Source organism: Nilaparvata lugens, unplaced genomic scaffold (genome assembly GCF_014356525.2).
Source record: "Nilaparvata lugens isolate BPH unplaced genomic scaffold, ASM1435652v1 scaffold6079, whole genome shotgun sequence".
NCBI lineage: Eukaryota > Metazoa > Arthropoda > Insecta > Hemiptera > Delphacidae > Nilaparvata > Nilaparvata lugens.
The window spans coordinates 3,461-18,968 of record NW_024091844.1 but is presented as its reverse complement, the minus strand read 5'-3'; the positions used below and the strand labels follow the sequence as shown (position 1 = coordinate 18,968).

General features: G+C 35.3%; 1 pseudogene; it reads right to left on the bottom strand.

Annotated features, from left to right (window-relative positions):
* Positions 1–41: 41 nt before the first annotated feature.
* Positions 42–15,207, bottom strand: LOC120356182 (annotated as a pseudogene).
* Between the last annotated feature and the right edge of the window lie 301 nt (positions 15,208–15,508).

Genomic DNA, 15,508 nt, shown 5'->3' with positions numbered 1-15,508 from the left:
CTCTACCAGACTAGACCTAATCTAACGTAACCAGATCTAACCTGTCCAATAGCAGCGCCAAGGGCGGACAGCAGCAGCGGATCTGATGCCGAAGAGTCGCGTGGCAATGGGCGTGAGGATGCTGGAGAAGAACTGGTGCCGCCGACCGCATGGGCGCGACGCCCGTCGGCAGACCGGACGCATGCTGTGGCTTGCTCGAGTCTTCGAGTATCGATTGCGTGGTAGAACTGCACCACGTTGATGCCGGTGAATTGCTGGGCGAAGATGAGCCGCACGAGATGAGAGCGCGCCGGTTGCCTTTCACCATCACCAGGTCGCGGACACGGTGACGACTGGTCTTTTGTGTCGTCCAAGCAGTGCCTACAACACATAATCAATCGACACATAGATATTAGTAGAGTCACTATCCTATATATACTAGTAATTATATGTTTTTTTTTTCACCTATTTATAGTCAATAGTCAAAATTCTTTATTACATATTGTGCAAGAATAGCAAAGAATAATATATATATATATATAATATATATATATATATATATATATATTATATATATATATATATATTTTTTGAATTGTTTGTATTCACAATTATATTTTTCACTGCCAGTCTGTGTCACCTGTTTCAAGAAATTCACACAGTTCGTACAGGCCTCCCTTTGAGAAACTCACCAAGTCTTTTTTTCAATGTCACACAGTCCAGCCTCGGTATCGTCTCCGGTAGGTGATTCCAACAGTTTTCTGCCCACGTATGAAGGTTTCTCTTGGAAGATTGCAGTCCTGTGCCTTGGGAGTACATAGTTGTCTGCCTGCCGAGTGACGTATTTATGAACATCTGTGCCTCTCTAGAGATTTAGTCGGCTAACATGGGTGATGACTTCCATGATGTAGATGTTGGACACCGTCATGATGCCCAGATGAACGGAAGGGCACCTCGAAATGTCCTCTTTGTTTGAGACTTGCCAACACTCTTCTGATGTGTGAGAACCCTCTTTAGATTGCCCGCAGACGATCCCCCCCACACAATAAGCCCATATCTCAGGTGGACTCTACCAGGCCATGGTATGCTGCTTTTGCCGCTTCCAGTGTTGCAATACACTTCACTCTTCTCACCACATAGATTCCGAGCCTAGTTTCTTGCATACTGAATCCACATGTGCGTTCCATGATAGCCCCTGTCTGTTGTAATGCCCAAAAATTCAACCTTGCCCTCATCTATGCTGCATGAGTTTGTTAATTGGACCCCTCTTTTACTGAAATTAACTTCAATTTTTTGATACATTCATAACAAGATCGTTGACATTACAGCATTCTTGTGTTTTCTGTAGAGAGTTGTATATGTTATGATAGTTGTATATGTTTGTATTTCACCAGATCTCAAAAACCGCTTTAACGATTCTCACGAATTTGAACATAGTAGGTTTATAATACAAGATTCGATGCACTAGGTCTCATCCCTGGGAAAACTTGCTGACGGACATAAAAAGGATAATTATTGAAGAGAGTTGTATATGTTATGTTAGTTGTATATTTTTGTATTTCACCAGATCTCAAAAACCGCTCTAACGATTCTCACGAAATTCTGAACATAGAAGGTTTATAATACAATGATTCGATTGCACTAGGTCTCATCCTAGGAAACTTGCTGAGGACATTAAAAGGATAATTATTATTCATCCTTGGGAAAACAGCTGATAATAATTATTTCGTCGTCTGTTGGTGATGAAGTGAGTGAGCGAGTCATGTGTGTGGGACGTGTCAAAATTATGACTCAGCTGTTCAACTTTGTAATCATTCAATCAGGTACTTAGTGCCGGTTGCAAAACCGGGTTATTTTCAATCCTGATTAATTCAAGTAGATCCATCTTTTTGAAGTGGTCTTCTCTGATTTGGTTCACGTGATGTTAATCAGGATTAAAATTCAACCGGCTTTTGTGCAACTGGGCCTTTATGAGGGAATTTTTGCATTCCTCTGAGAATTAATCTCGTATTACTGAAATTAGGTAGAACATTTCTGTATGAATGTTATTATAATTTTTCTTTCGTAATACATTCTGATGTGTATGTAGAGTGTCTGTGTATACGATATCTCATCTCCCAATTAACGGAATAGCTTGAAATTTGGAACTCAAGGTCCTTACAATATAAGGATCCGACACGAACAATTTCGATCAAATGCAATTCAAGATGGTGGCTAAAATGGCGAAAATGTTGTCAAAAACAGGGTTTTGCGATTTTCACGAAAACGGCTCCAACGATTTTGATCAAATTTATAACTAAAATGTCATTGATAAGCTCAATCAACTGTCACAAGTCCCATATCTGTAAAAATGTCAGGAGCTCCGCCCCATCCTGCAAAGTTTGATTTTAGATTTCCAATTATCAGAATTCAGATAAAATTTAAACAAAAAATCTCAAGTGGAACAGATTGAGCATGAAAATCTCTACAATAATTAATGTTCAGTTACATTTTCACCTAAAATTGAAAATAAGCTCGAAATTCGAGAAAATGTGATCATTCAATTGCAAACTGTTGGCAACTGTTGATTCTATTGAATCATTCACTATGAAGAGATAGCAGACTTCGTGTGACTCCAACGTTATTGTCCTGTCACCAGCTGACTCAGATCTTGGAATAGTAGACTTGAGATGCGCGTGAACACTAGCGCTAGGTTTTTCAATTTTCATAACGGCAAGGAAGTTGTGTGAGTGCGCCACACCAGATTTTACGGTAATATTTGCGTATGAAGGAGGCTCCTTTCCCTTTCATATTATCCTTAAAATGCAAACGTTTCAAAAACCTTGTTTATACGTCTACTGTTCACATAACTACTAGTTAAACACTGATATTATAACGTGGACCTGACTATAGACTTGGTACTCTGGAGCCTCATGTTTTGAAAAAGTAGGAATATCAACCATACCTTGCCTATATGCCGTTTCAAAGTACACGGGACGCGTAACTATACCTGAATTTCCTGCGCCTCCTTCTCGGCGGCAGCATCTTCGTCGTCCCCATAATTGCGGATCCACTTGATGGCTTTGAGTGCCTCCGCCTTGCGTCCGCGCATCCCAGGAAGTGCGGCGACTCGGGCATCCACCAACGTCGCAGGAAAAGGAGGGGAATGGCGGTGGAGGCCATCGCCAGCTGCAGAATAGTGGTCACCGAACCGAACACAACTCGAAGAAGAAGCCGAACGCTATGAAGAGCTCGTTGGCGATCCAGCGGTCCTCGCGACTCCACCTACTCACCAAACGAACATTTTAATTCATAATTATTATTAGACAAAAATCAGAATTAAATGCTGTAATCACCCCGAAGACTTCTGCTACTACAAATTGCCACACGGTAAACAGCTAGATGTTAAGTGTATGTAGACGTCAGTTGAATATCAGTGTTACTTGTTTATAAATTCAATTTTTCAATTCAATTCAATTCAATTTATTTCACCAAACACAAAAACTTTACAAAGATGTGACAATCAGAAAACAAAAAATAATTATTATTCTAAGTATCTATATCATCTATCTGTAAATACGGCTGGAGGTGAAGACTACTGGCATAAGTGAAACACTTGTTCCCAGTAGGAGTAGAGACTTACCGTAACTGTTTCTAAATCTTAAGCTAATAATTTAAATTGAATATTTTTATTCAACAATGGTAAGTATATTTAAAATAAATGCTATTAATTGTGAATTAATCCAGACAATAATGAATAGTTTTAAAAGCTGAAAAAATTCTAACCATAAAATATTAAGATGGAAATAATAGTTGTGAAGTATCCAGTTTTTAATATTTATTGGTACAAACTTAATAGGTACACCAAATAAAGTCCCAACTGAATTCATTATTAATAGAATTACAAATCCATAATGAATCTATACTGAATTGGATAGGATAATTGTTAATTTTAAAATATCTATATCCATTATGTAATGTTTCATTCTTGTGTTATAAATTTAAAAATATTGTCAGGGATTCCTGAATTGGTTTTTTTTTTGAGTTTGTTTTTTGCTTGTGATTTTGTTACTTTGTCTTATCGTTTGTAAGTATTGAGATGTGACCTGGATTCCATAATTTTATTTATTTTAGTGGTTGAATAAGCTCTTTTTCTTTCTATTGACATGTTTGCTGTACCTAGTTGTTCGAACTCACTGCCGGCGACAGGTTTTCTTTGCCGGTAGTGCCATTTTGTAAGTTAGATATTTATTTCATGGCAAATAAATGAATTTGAATTGAAAAAAAGATGAAATTCGATACAAACCAATAAGATACATAGAAAATGGATGTGTGCATGTTATCATAGAGAAACAATAGCGTAAGTAGATATCCCATGGTATAGGGCGTTTATGATGCAATTTTTACTGTTATCACAAGCCGATTATTGTCGATTTTTACTGTTTTGTTGGGAGTGTAAGAGTGTATGAACCCGCACAGTATGAGAGACTACCAGCGTCACACAGCTTCACGGGAAAGGACTAAGTGGACTATCGCGCTTGAGATCACACTAAAAGTTGCGACATAAACGTCCTATACCATGGGATATCTACTTACGCTATGGTGCAGTCTCTATAATGTGATCTGGACAAGTGAGTTTGAATCCATTCCATATAAGGGCTGCTAACCATGTTGCACTGAATATTGTGTTTTGTATGTTGAGTTTTGTGAGTTTTATTATAGTCATGTTGTGGATGTTTTTACTTTCTTTGATCTATTACCATAGGTACCGTAAGGAAAGTATGCTTTCCAAAAAAATTAAGGTACCCTAATTTCATGTTTCTCTACGTTTCAAGGTCCCCTGAGTCCAAAAACATGATTTGGGTGTGGGTCTGTGGTGTGTGTGTGTGTGGGGGGGGGGTGTCTGTGAACACGAAAATCCATCCTAATTAACGATTGCCTTGAAATTTCAAACTAAGGTCCTTATACCATGAGGATCCGACAATAAGGAATTCAGTAAAATTCAATTCAAAATGGCGAAAAAAATGGCGGATATGGCCTGAAAAAACATGTTTATCACGGTTTTCTAGAAAACGGCTCCAACGATTTTCTTCAAATTATACCATGGATAGCTATTTATAAGCCTATTCAATTGACATGAGTCTCATTTCAGAGAAAATTGCAGAAGCTCCGTAATATTCTTGTGCAAAATGGCGGATAATTACAAAAAACCATGTTTTTTTACTATTTTCTCAAAAATGACTTGACAGATTTTTTTCAAATTCATACCCTGTATAGTTATTTATCAGCTCTATCATCGGAATGAGTCTTTTTCCTGGGAAACTTATAGGGGGTCCACCCCATCCTTGAGAAATGGACTTTGTAACCTCATTCTCGTGCATGAGGTAAGTAGGTAGAGCAGTTTATAAAAGAGCACATAATCGAGATATTTATCTGTAGAACAGCTGTTTTGACGATTTAAAAAAAATCGAATTTCACATTTTACACAAAGGAAAAATTACTCTGAAAACCATATTATACACATATAAAGTAGTCTGATCGTAGTTTCAAATATGTTGCCGCCAATCGTCATCATGTTTATTCCCCTGAATTATTCTCGTTAAGAATGAGGCTTACAGTTCAATGAGCAAGGAAAGTTGTGTGAGTGTACTACAGCAGATTTTATTATTATTATTTCCTGTTTGAGGTTTTGCTTGACCACTCTTCCCTTGGCTCCGACCCCCAAACGAGAGTGACAAGAGATTTTACCAGAGTGACTGCTCCACATGTCCATGTGGTAATAGTATTTTCGCACCTAGGGTCGAAATGAGACTTTTCTGCTCGAAATCGGTTAGAAAAGATTGCTAGAAAAGATTGAGAGCCGAAAAAAAATTTTTGCCCATGGTGCGAACGCTATTTTTCGCCACACACAAAAATAAACAATATATATATATATATATATATATATATATATATTATATATATATATATATATATATATGTGAGAATATTGGTTTATTATTAAGCACTTCTGAAAGCAAAAGTGGAAGGTCATAGCTCAAGCAAATCTGAGGTAATCTGAATATCAGGAAATTGTCCAAGTATTTTTATTTTCTATCTGATTTGTTTAAATAACCTAAAAATTATGTTCAATTAGTGGGAGGTTGAGTTATAATTTTTATTCTTTCAAAAAATGATAATAAGATCATATATATAAATGTTTTAATTATTGAATAATAAACACAAATGATGAAAGATTTTTGATCAGCTGTTTTAGCACACTTGAAATTTGGCTAATCTGAATATCAACGTCAACAATGCTGTTTGTCGTCAACTCGGAAGTTTAGGTTATAGTTTTATCCTACTCTGAAAATCGAATATGAATAGATCATAATATATATCTTATCTGTATTTCATTCATCTAAATAAAATGACAGTATATTATAGCAGAATACTTTATTCAATTCTAGAAGCATGAACTGATTCAGTTTCATAAACTATTTGTAAAAACGTTCAGCACCATGGATATTGACCAAGTAGTTCCAAATTATCCAGGTCTCGTGATAAACGCAGTACTTTGAGGTTTGAGGTTAGATTCTATTATACTCTGAAAATTGAATTTGAATTTATAATACTTTATTTGTATTTCATTCATCCAAATGAAATGATAGTATCTTATTGCAAAATACTTATTCAATTCTAGAAGCATAAACTGATCCGTTTCATAAACTATTTGTAAACACGTTCACATTAAATTAGAATCAGCTGACTTCAAGGTTATTTTACAGCCCTAGGGCCGTAAAAATTTTACCGCCTGGTCAGAAAACAATCACTTTCGGCCTCCATATGACGCACGAAAAACACTCATTACATCCAAGTGGGGCGAAAACAATTATACTGGGTCCGTTACCATTAAATCTTTTGCTCTGAGTAGACGTAATGAACCAAGGATGACAGCCTTCTGCATTTGACCTGCGAGTGCAGTAGCAGGTCTCTCACAGGCTGGAATGGTTTTGAGGTTGACCAAAAATGAGGTATCATACCACCCAAAACTCCTATGATCAACACTACCATTCTTATGGAGTAGCCTGGAGAGCGCAGATCTATTAACAGGTCTTGAATTTTGCCTGTTTTTCTTCCTCAATGTTGGCAATGTTGCCTTCAACAGGTGGCTGAAGGTGCTTATTATCCTATTATATTAGGCTAGCAATTTCTGTATATATCTGGTTATTATGTTTTACGGATCTCAAAAACTGCTCTAAAGATTTTCACGAAATTTGGAACATGGAAGGTTATGATATAAAGATTCGATTGCACTGGGTCTCATTGTTTGGGAAAACTCGCTGAACGACATTGAAAGGATAATTCATCCTTGGAAAACAGATGATAATTTCGTCGTCTCTAGATAACAGAAGATGCATGTGCCTGTGTGGGAGAGAGACAGTATTATTTCCAGCTGTGTAATCATAATCAATCAGCGAGAAATTTTATCTAGCTAGACAATTTAATCGACTTGATCAAAATAATCTGATTTGTTGACATGACATGATAGTCCTCCTAACCTAGAGTATATCATAATTTTCAAAGTTGATCATTATTTGACAATTTCAAGTGAATAGTGAGTGTTATTTTGTTATTCAATTTGGTTTGTATATAATCTAAATTATAATTTTTTGTTTTTCAAAGTTTGAACAGAAAAAAGAACCTGAATTCAAGTGTATGGAACCATAGAGAAACAATAGCGTAAGTAGATATCCTTGGTGTAGGGCGTTTATGTTGCAACTTTTACTGTTATCTCAAGCTGATAGTCCACGTATTTATTCCCAAAAAATTATGTGACGCTGGTAGTCTCTCATTTGGGCCGTTCATACACTCTACCCAGTCAAAACAGGAACTCGACAATAATCGACAGTAATCGGCTTGAGATAACAGTAAAAGTTGCGACATAAACGCCCTATACCATGGGATATCTACTTACGCTATTGTTTCTCTATGATGGAACATAACCACCTACTTTCTGGACTATTTATAGTGTATAAATAAAAATTCGGGAAAAAACAGTTTTGGGCTGTGCCTGTTAGTACTTCCCCAATCATTTTAAAGAATTGAGTTCGGTTTATCAAAAGTCAATAAAAAATAACGAGCGAAGCTCGGTGCCCCGATATTTATTATTATTTAGTGAAAGCTTCAAATATTCCTATAGTGAATGATTATTCCATGTATGGAACTGAATTTTATTTTCATGTTGCTATTGATAGCCTAAGTCACTCACATCAGATATATCGGCAATGTAGACGGGCAACGACATGAAAATGATGCCGACCGCTACTCCAGACAAAAAGCGTCCAAAGTAGAGCAGCGACAGGGGATCGACGAATGTGAGTCGCAGGCCGGGCAGTCCGACAATCACCCACGACAAAATCAGCAGCATCACGTCCAGGATTAGAGTCCATCTGCGACCAACTCGGTCCAGTAGTTTGTTGGCCATGAGGGGACCGCAAATGGCACCCACTGCTATCAGGGATCCGATCCACGATTTGCTGCTTGTGCTCACCTTGACCAATCAATCAATAATTAACAGATGGAAATTACTGACAAATTGCATTCAATTTCAATTTATTAAAAACACAAAACAAGACAAAACAGAATGATTGAGTACTTTATTTATGTAGATTACAATATATACTGGCTTATTCACTTATATACAATAGCTTACAATACAGCAAAATTATAAATTAATTTACATAATATAGACTAAGAAAATAATTATTGAACTGTATATGATATGAGAAAGCAATTTGTAATAACTAGAGATATATTGTTATGCATCTACATAAATTGGCGGAGCTTTGGACATATCAATGTCCATTCTTCGGAAAGAATATTTAAAAAATCCTTCCCACTAACTCTCAACCAAAACGTTGATTTCATTAATTGAACTAAGGGTTTATTTATAAATGGAAATATTGTAAAAGTAAGTTTTAATTAATATGAATATTTAGAGAAAAAAAAACACAAAATTAATAAAGTAAAATAATTATATAGGTAGATAATTATGATCAAATCAATGATTAATAAAATGGAGTAGGCTGACAAAAATTACAATAAAATGTTACAAATATAAAAAACATGGGCTTTGTGGTTGGGTGTGTGGAGAAGAGAAAAAAAAGAGAGGAAAATACCTAGCCAACTATGGTTTCTCATGTAATGGGCAGCAAAGAAGAAGAGAGAGAAGTGATGAGGAAAAAAGGGAAGAGAGAAATGGGGAAAGGAAGAAAACAGAGGAATAGGTACGCAAAATAAAGGTAAGCGAGTACACTGAAAAATGAAAAAAAAACTAATGAAAAACAATGCTGGATCAGAAATCTTGAGTCTTATACAGTACTAGCCGTCAGGCTCGCTTCGCTCGCCATATCCATCCATCCGACTGGATCGTCCAAAAATGAGATCAGGGGCTCGCTTCGCTCGCCTGCATGTAGACCTCAGCGGAACCTCTGTACCGAATTTGAACGTATTATGTCAATTTTATCTCGAAATACACCTGTTACTATATCGGCGTATCTTGGCGAACAAAAATTTTCCACCTCAGCTAAACCTGTGTACTGATTTTTTTCAATATATTCCCATCAATTATTGAATAAGGTGAGGAAACGCAGAAAAGCTAAGAAAACGCTAATTTTGGCTAACTGGATAAATTGGTATTTAGGAGGTCCTGGATAAATGCATTTCAATCTTAACTTGGTGCCAACCTAACAAAGTCAACTCAACTTAATGCCAACCTGACAAAATTTTTATTTAGTCACCAGTAACAACTGTTTCGAGAGGGTACTCTCTCTAGATTATAGTTCTATATTAACATATGGTATGGACATTTCAATTATAATTTTAATATATTGGAATAAGAAGAATATACATGCTAAAAGAGTTTTAAACCCTTAAAAACCACCCTTCGAGTTAAAATATCGCTAAAAGATTTCTTAGTGCGCCTCTAAAGGGCCAACTGAACATACCTACCAAATTTGAACGTTTTTGGTCCGGTAGATTTTTAGTTCTGCGAGTGAGTGAGTCAGTCAGTGAGTGAGTGCCATTTCACTTCTATATATACAGTATATCTAAATTGAAAAAGAAATTACTGTATGTCCAGTTTTCTATATCCAGTTTAATTTTTCCGCTGATCTTATGAGAAAGTGATTTGGAATAAGGTTTATTATTTTAGTACCTATGTAAATTAACTGCCTCCTATAAATTCAAAATTAATGTTATAGGTTACATATTTATTTTTTTATTTCATTCACAATCACAAATCAAATTATAATATAATATGATTACAGGCATAGCCCAAAACTGTCTTCTTCCAAATTTTTACAAAATAAAAGTTAAAAAAAAATGAGGTTAAGATTTCACTTCAAAAAGTCCAATTTCCACTTCAAAACTAATGACTAAAACTATTTGTTAGCAGTGGCCCTTGGATTATAATAATTAAGTGTAGAGTTTAATGTGAGAGGAAAATCGGATCTATATTTTATTAAATATTCAATTACAGTTTTTATGTATAATTGACATATAGTCATGACCTCAAAATCACTAAAAACCATATCCGTTGGATAGAACCTGGGTTTGCTTAATATAGTTTTAATTATCAGTTTTTGTGCTACAAATAATATTCAGCAATATGACAGTTGAAACAGACCCCAAACAACTATGCCAATACTGCATATTTATTTTATTTTTATATGCTACACTATACACTGCAATACTATGCTATACTGTAGAATTGACTTGACTAGAGCATGAAACATTTTTCCAGGTAGTTCTTATTATTCAAGAAGACAAGAATTATTCAAGAACAAGCACAAGAATTCTGCCAACTTAGTTAAAATTTAAAAGATAAATATCTCATTTTTCTACATATGTATTTAATATGAACATCCCATTTAAGGTTTCATCACAATATTTGATTTCCAAGTACTTAGTATCAGTGAATTTTTTAATGGAGGGACAATCACAATTACCAAGTTTAAATTGCAATGAGAATGGAGTCTTAAATCTTGATTATCGTTAGGCTGCCCTACTCTATTTGCAGAAAAAGTTATGTAATTAGTTTTTTCAATATTTAAACATAGGTATTCTTATCTAACCATTTCTTAATTAAAAACATATTTAAAAACCATTCATACGAATGCTAATCATATATATATATATATATATATATATATATATATATATATAATATATATCTATATTATATATATATATAAGCGAAATGGCACTCACTCACTCACTGACTGACTCACTCACTCACTCGCAGAGCTAAAAATCTACTGGACCAAAAACGTTCAAATTTGGTAGGTATGTTCAGTTGGCCTTTAGAGGCGCACTAAGAAATCTTTTGGTAATATTTTAACTCTAAGGGTGGTTTATAAGGGTTTAAAGTTCGTCTTTTAGCATGTAATTCTTCTTATTCTCCTAATTATAATTGAAAAATGTCCATACCATATGTTAATATAGAACTATAATCTAGGAGAGTAACTCTTCGAAACAGTTGTTAACTGGTAACTAAATTAATAATTTGTCAGGTTGACATTAAGTTGAGTTGACTTTGTTAGGTTGGCACAAAGTTGAAGAATAAAATGCATTTTTTGCGGTAAAATTGATTGGGCTCTGCTACTTCAATCAGAGCTATTCCGGGATTATTATATTACTAGCCGTCAGGCTCGCTTCGCTCGCCATATCAGTTAGGCAGACGTTAGTCTGGACCCCCGACTCGTCCTACAAATGAAAATTCAGGAGAGCGAAGCGAGCCTGCTGATCTCATTCTTGGACGATCCAGTCGGAGGATCCAGGGGCGGAGTCCCCTGGCTAGACGGATATGGCGAGCGAAGCGAGCCTGACGGCTAGTCTACACTATAATGAAGGAAAGAAATGCTTTTTCATGTACGGTACCGGATAGGAGAATTATTTTAATATTTTAAAATTATAAAAAACAATCCAATGAATCATTCTTGAAATATCAGATCCACATTTAAGCCAATTTGAAATTCTTGACCATTCGTCAAAATAAGATACATTTTGACATACTTTTGTGATGACTCTAAAATAACAAAAACATATTCAAACATGTAAGCAGTTTGTATTGAGATGATTTTTTTCGTATTGTGCAGCATTTTCAGGTCAAAACGGTGATAAACAACACTCATGGTTACTATCAGGTATGTGATGACGAAATATATAAAACTCATTCACTTTTTTCTATTTTTCAAGAGGAGGAGGTGTCTCCTAGATGCTTCATCTTTATCACAACACATTTGTATATAACTGAACTATAATAAAGGAAAGAACTGGCTTATACCGGATAGGAGAATATGTTTGACTCATCATCACTTGTGAACTACTGGACTGATTAACTTCAAATTTTACTTAAAGATTCTTAATTAACGAGGATGGTTATAGACCTATTTTATATTCTTTAAGATTTAATAACGTAACGTTTTTAAATGGTCCTGATATAGTGAGGTCTTATATGACTTGTCTTATACTCCATGACTGGAGTCTTTAGGACGTAATCTTAAAAAAAAAGTCCACTTTACAATGGCAGTGGAGAAAGATAGGAGAACAACGTTGCCGATCCTCAGTCTTGTCAATGCCTTCTATAGAGGGTAGCTGATACAGGTTTATTGACGTAATATCAACTGTTCATTCTCGTTTAAATAATCAATTATATTTTATTAAGCAAGAAATTATATTTTTCAATTATTTCATGATGAATTTTCATAATTAAGGTGATATATTTTGTAATTAACTATTAATTCTACATTGTTAAAAGACGATCTGGCAACAGAGCAAAGTGAGAAAGAGATAGTGCTATTCGCTTTGGTGAATGATAGACAAGGATAGCTATACTATTGTAATCAAACATTGCCATTATAACGTGGACATCTCTATAGATGGAAATTCGATGAGCGCTACTATTCAAAAATTATTTGTCAGCCCGGGAAACGTACCCGGTACCTCCCAATTGCCGGCCAGGAATGCTTACCCTTACACCAAACTGACAATCTCTGGAATGCAGCGCTCAATTTTATGCGAAGCCATAGCGGCCAGCCAGTCTACACACGGAATACTGAGAAATTACATTTATTCAAAGAATGAATTTATTAATAATTACTGTTAAACGAAAATCCAAATTAAATGCTGTGAATCACCCCGAAGACTTCTTCTACTGCAAATATTGACAACAGGGTAGATAGCTAGATGGAAATTCGATGAGCGATACTATTAAAATATGATTTGTCATTCCTGGGCTAACAAATAATTTTTGAATCGTAGTGCTCATCGAATTCCATCTAGCTGTTTACCCTGTTGTCAATATTTGCAGTAGCAGAAGTCTTCGGGGGATTCACAGCATTTATTTGGATTTTTCGTTTTTAATAATTATCAATAATCAATTAAGCTATAGCAAATAAACAAGTAGAGAGGCCCGGTTGCACTAAACTGTTAAATTTTAATCGTGATTGAATGTCACGAGAAGCAATCAGAGAAGGCTTTTTGTGGCGAAGGCTTCTGTGATGGATCTCGTGGAATTTAATCACGATTAAAATCGATAGGCTTTTGTGCAACCATAGCTATGACTTGACTTGAACCACAGCCATCCAGGTAGATACTATGAAAGGCGGTGGGAAAGGAAAATGAAAACAATGCCTTCCTATAATTTTATTGACTTAAAAACGATAATTTCACTAGGCTGCTCTATTACAGTTTCAAATCTTTCCCAGAGTATGAGTCAAAAGTTGGCTTGAAAAAAAAACGAAAAACAGAGTTTTCGTTATTAAAAACTTTTTAAAATTTTTTAAAAATCTTTTCCTAGAGTTCTCGTTTTTAAAAAACTTTTCCCTAAGTTCGAGTCAAAAGTTTACTTGTAAAAACGAAACCCCTATCATTTCTTTCAATCAAATACATCAGTGTCTACCAGTGGCGGCTAGTGACTGAAAATACTGGGGATTGCTGATTTTACAATATACTCTTCAATAACTGGTACCTTAATTGACACGCGTCTGATGTGTGTGGAAGGGGGTAAGATTTTAACTTAATGATTAAAACAAATTCTATCTTTACACAGCAATAAAAGCCCATCCAAACAAAGCATTCTCCAAGTGAAACCATGGCGTAATTGGCAGCTGACAATTTTCAACTCTGATAAAGATAAACAATGTGATTTTTACAAAATGATAGATAATTATTCTATATTTCATGTTTCCTGGACATAAGGAGATTGCATATTACGACACAATTAATTCAGGATAGTCCATTTTTTATTGGACCTACTTGTTTGGTTTCGAAAATATCAAAACAATTGAACATGATATTTAGACTATTATAATGTTATTTATCATGATGATAAATTATTAGATCATGCTATTGAGGCTGTTATAATATTATGATATAGCCCTATCAAAAGATTATATACTCATGGGAGAACAGATAGCAGACTTTCACATTCATCAGAATCTGGTACGGGGTAATTTCAAATCTGGTGTGGTATGGACTGCTAGCGCCTCAAGCGGATGGTTGCAGAAAAATTGCCACCACATTGGTCTTATAGGCTTAAGTAGAAAAATATATCACACTACTAAATACATTTAACATAGATAAATACCTACACTACATAATATACATTTAGGTAGTATAGTGCGCGTACATGAGTTTGGTTGCAGGAGGATTGCAACCTCTAATGCTATATTCACTGTTCAGTTCCACCACAGCGTCTGATTTCGCGTGAAACTGCGTGCACGTTCCACAGTTTGCTGCTATTATTATAGGATTATGATGAAACTGTGAAGCTAATATCAGTAATTGTGATAATAATAGAGCTCACCTATAAATTCAGTCACTTCATTTACTCCTAGAAAATGATTCATTTATTATCATCAAAATGAAGGGGGTTGTGCAACCATGCAACCTTAACACGAGCCGCCACTGGTGTCTACTATGTTCGCTGATTCCATAAATTTTCTTATTAATTTTACATATTATTATTATGTGAATCTGTATAACTGTTACGTTAAGAGTCTAGCAATAGATAGTATTGGAAAGTGTAGTTAATTGATAGAGCTTGATTTGACTTGATTGGAATTATTTTGCTATTGCTAGTGGAATAGATAATGTTACCTCCATGCCGAGTGATTTGTCGAGGTTGTCTAGGACAGGCGACGTCCAAGCCATTGCGCAGCCGCAGGATGTGAATGAGAGGTTGGCGCAATACAAACAATTCATTAGAACTTCACTCCAATTATCAAAATTAGTATTAAAACAAATCAAGATACACACCCGGTTGCACAAAAGTCTGTTATCTATTTATCCAGAAAAATCATACAAGCCTTGTTCTCAGAAAAACCTTCCCTGATGGTTCGCGTGGAATTTGACCATGATTAAAATTTAACAGGCTTTTGTGCAACGGGCTAAAGTCGTGCATACGACCAGCTGTCATATGCTGAGATTTGGGAACATGACGTAGTCTTGATATGATTATGTTGTTATTAGCCTTTATGTTTTTACTCATTCCTAAAATAATGGC